Source organism: Abramis brama (assembly GCF_963993115.1).
Source record: "Abramis brama genome assembly, chromosome: 6".
Taxonomy (NCBI): Eukaryota; Metazoa; Chordata; class Actinopteri; order Cypriniformes; family Leuciscidae; genus Abramis; species Abramis brama.
Window position 1 is genome coordinate 41256824 of NC_139968.1, and position 4618 is coordinate 41261441.

The 4618-nt window shown below is 36.1% G+C and overlaps 1 long non-coding RNA gene across 1 annotated transcript; it reads right to left on the reverse strand.

Moving 5' to 3' along the window:
- Window positions 1-1571: 1571 nt before the first annotated feature.
- On the reverse strand, window positions 1572-4062 carry LOC311085502. Its single transcript, XR_014606852.1, has 3 exons — window positions 4010-4062; window positions 3418-3487; window positions 1572-2083 (listed from the first exon to the last, which is right to left on the reverse strand). It is a non-coding gene; the product is annotated as an uncharacterized lncRNA (long non-coding RNA).
- Window positions 4063-4618: the final 556 nt, after the last annotated feature.

The following is a 4618-nucleotide window of genomic DNA, read 5'->3' on the forward strand; positions in this document are numbered from 1 at the left end:
GAAAAAATCCAGCAAAATGCGCTTCCGCGTTTGTCGACCCCAGAGGATTAACTTTAGCCTAACCATAAATTGTGATTAAAATATATATGATCACTCACATCAAGACGCCGCTGCAGTGGTGGAGTCCATGCAGGAGGAGCAGCGTTTGGCACTGCGTCGCTTTTCAGCGCTAGCTGTGTGGAGAAGCCCATTTCCACCTCTATTGCGTTGAAAAAGCAATTCCGTGTAAAATGCAGGTTTCACACTCACGGTCTTCCAGGCCAAGTGCATGCAACCACTGGCGCCTAATTTCCAAGTCTGCTGGAAAGCTATGCAGTCCAGTGCTGTTGCCACTAGCAACACTACACCTACCACTGTACTAAATACAGATAAATCTTAATCTACGCTAGCTCATCCAAGGGCGTGGTGAGCTCGTACCAAGGGAGGGCGTGGTGAGCTGGAACCTGCTTACGTCACGCAGTACCGCAACATCCAATAGGAAAATTCAACTGCAGTAGCCACCGTTCAACCTGAAGAGGGCAGCACTCAGACGTTTTTACACCATATATTGTAGAATTAAAACACTTTATACCCAAATGTCAAAAAAGTTACTCAAATCAATGAACAGCACTAATAAAGCCCCATTCTTACAGATCACTAACTAAAAAAAGTTGGTTTAGGGTTTAGTTACCCTTTAATATGTGCAAAATCAGTTTGTGAGAAATGACATCATCAATCATGTACCTGATGTATGAATATGTGCTTGATCTCCTTCAGCTCTTCTGGATCTGATCTCATAAACCACAATGATGACAATAGCCACACCCACCAGAGCAGAGCATTACTCTGTGAGGAAACAAACAAATATACAGAATTTATTGTCTTTTATAAACATTAATTTCTTAAATCTAACCATGACAGAAAGTTTATAAACAATAAAAAAATTAAAAAAAATAAAAAAATTGATAAAATAGTGTACAGAGTAAACAAATTACAATTAAATAGTAAATGAAAAAATATATTTCTGAAAAAGAATAATGATCTTAATAATAATGTACATTTACCAATGATGGTTTAAATAATGTAAAGCTGTATATGTTGCTCTCTGCTGAAAATTAATATATATATGTAAAGTTAGTATTCCTCCAGGAGGCGCTCGACATAATAAATGTAATAAAACATGCATGGGCCGTGTCCGAAATCGCCACTAGACCCTTAAATAGGCCATAATTTGAGGGAACAGCCATTTGTAGTGGTGTCCGACACCATAGTAGACGTTATTGAGTGCACTCATTCAATCCCACAATAACGAGTGTACGGCTGCGTCCGAAAGCTGATTAATTCTGCCGGACTCAATCCAAGGTCGGAAGACATCAAGGCACGTCCGAATGCAATGTTAGCTTCACTCGTCTCCTGGGTCACCGTGATTTTGCCAAGTACGTCATGTTCCTGGATCAACATATATTCATATCCTGGAATAACATTCCTGTCCCAAAATGTAGTCCTTACCCTACACTGTAAAAAGAATACTGTGAAATTTACAGCAACTTGCTGGCAGCAATTAGCAAGTAAGTTGCTGTAGTTCATTTCACAGTATGCTTACTGTAAACTTAATTGCAGTAACTTGAAAAATACTGTAAACTTTTTTACAGTAATAATCACAGTACTGTGTTTCATCACCTCACATATTTTACTACTGTAATAGGGATTACTGCATTAATTTTGTGTACTGTAAAATGAAGACACTGTTTTTAATCACAAAAATGCCGTTTATTGACAACTTTTCACACTTTAAATTTCAAAATTCTTAAAATAAATAGCAAAAAAAAACTTTTTTTTTCAATAGGTAAACATTTTTCTGTTAACATTTAATTTCGTTTTGTATACAACAACACTTTTCTGAACATAAAAATCAATCCTGTTCAAATGTATTAAAATGTTTGGTTAAAATTAGAGTGTATAAAAGACAAAATAAATGATTTAAAAACAGCAGGATTTCAAACAGTAGAATTTAGTCCCTTAATGTTGTTTTTCTCCCAGAACTGTATTTTCCTTCAAAAACGGGGCCTGAACTAGTCAACGTCCTGGGCTGGAGTCTTCTACCCTGCAGTGGAAGAAATTAATTATTAATTGAAAAGTTTATAAGCAAGACAGATGGGTTAATGACAATATACATAAAAGTTTGATTGGATCATTTGATTTAGCCAATCAACATGTAATACAATGTCCACTTCTCTATAAACCAAAACTCTTAAAACACACATTTACATATATATTAGGGCTTGGAGAGAAAAATCGATTAACCTAGCTATCGTGTAGATTCTAAAATCTTTTTTTATTCCAGAATCGATATCAATTCAAATTCAATTGCTTTATATTTGTCCTTGCTTGTAGATGAGGTTGACAGAAGTTAGCCACTTTCGTTCCAAGAGAGGATGAAATTTGTCGTTATCTATGAGTGTTAAAGTGGCGTAATATCCAGAATGGACGCGTATAAGAGACATGAGACTGAACGCACTGAAAAGCCTTTGCACTGCTCATATGCTGAGAGAGAGATTAGACAATAGAGCTGCACGATTCATCTTCAAAGACTGTGATCTCGGTCATCCAGACCTTTCAATTCATCCGTCTATTAAACTTTGACAAATTCATATCGCAACATTCAAATCTGTGTTGGCGCTGCCGTTGACCCAGAGAGAGAAACGTTAGTCATGAAACAGCTTCACAAACAGTCTTTTAAATACATATTTAAAATTGAATATATTTTTAAATAATTGTTAAACATCAAACTTTTATTTTAACTCACCATGCAAATGGTAGAAAAGTTAATAATAAAAATGAAAGTTTGATGTTTAACAATTACACAATAGTCCATATAAACCCAAATAAACACTTTGAGAATTATTTTACTAGTCGGGTAGGTGGTTAAAGAATGACTACTCAAATATTTGTTCCCATTCCTAGTCAAAAATATATCAACAACAAATAAGTGCTTACCTCTGGATAAATTCTAATGTATGATATTTATTTAAAAGACTGTTTGTGAAGCTGTTTCATGACTAACGTTTCTCTCTCTGGGTCAACGGTAGCGCCAACACAGATTTGAATGTTGCGATATGAATTTGTCAAAGTTTAATAGACAGACGAATTGAAAGGTCTCGATGACCGAGATCACAGTCTTTGAAGATGAATCGTGCAGCTCTATTGTCTAATCTCTCTCTCAGCATATGAGCAGTGCAAAGGCTTTTCAGTGCGTTCAGTCTCATGTCTCTTATACGCGTCCATTCTGGATATTACGCCACTTAAACACTTTGGAATCTAAGTGCAAGATGATGAAAAACTTTGTTCACAAACAGTGAATCGATACAAATATACACTTAATATACTTATACACTTAAAATTGGGATCTATTGTGCATGTCTAGTGCTGGGATCTTACCGAGCATGATGAGCCTTGGAGTGCTTGGCAGGGAAATCTGGGCCTCAACGTCTGCTTGGGTGTAAGTTTCCTGTAACACAAAATAAACAGAAAAAAAAACTTTTAAAAATCACAAGTACAATACATGGTAAATAAATGAACTAGTAAGATCTCGAAAAATCTTAATACAGTGCGAGTATATTATTATGCTTCCACGAGTCATGAATAAAACTTTCGAATCGGCCCGCTTAAAATGTCTGATTCTTCAGGCGGCAACGTTAGCATTAGCAAGCATGAAAAAAAAAAAACGAGTGAGATTATTCAAACGGCTACCGCGCCAACACATTAGTTACATCAAATACACAATTACAAATTAATTTTATTCAACAATGCTACACGTTACTCTTTAATCAAATTTAAGACGTTATAAATGTAGGCTAATGTTGCCAGATAAGACACATCTTAATACAGTATAGGCCTATGCTCCCACATGTGAAGGACATTTGAAGGAATGGCACTTCAAATTAGGCTATCAACAATCTCGTTTCTGCAGTTTGACCTGCGATTAAGTTCAGAAAAATCATGATCCTATGAAAAATGTGTTAAGTCTTACCTCTACCTGCGTTTTCTGTCGAGTCGGCTGGCTTCACGGCTTCACTGCTTCACTGCTTCACGCGCACGCGGTGTCGTCCGCGGTGACAGTTGACGTGCTCAGGCAAGAGAAAAATCCAAGTGTATGGGGATCAAATTTCCGGCTAGCGCACCAATATACATCACGTACACATACACAATTCCAATTAAATTGTTATTCATTATGACGTTATCGAATGTTGCCAGATTAGAAAATCTATCGAAATTATGTGCAAATATATATAGATATATTTATTTTTTATTTTTTATAAAATGCACACAAGACACGAGTTTACTAGGAAGTGCGCCGCTCGTTTACTTGGTGCACTCTTAAAGTTGAACAAATAGGTAACTTTACAAGAGTAAACTGTGGAAATAAATCAGCAAAGTTACCTTTCTGAAGTTAAAATTCCGATAAAAGTGTGGAATCTCGTAGCTTTTCAGCTTACCATGGCAAAGAAATTGCTGTATTGTGATTCACAGAAAAAATATTTTTACTGTAGAATTTACCCGCCATTGAAAATTGACCATGATGCTTTGCAGATCTACAGTAACATGCTGTATACAGGTTCTACAGTAAGCATTTGCTCAT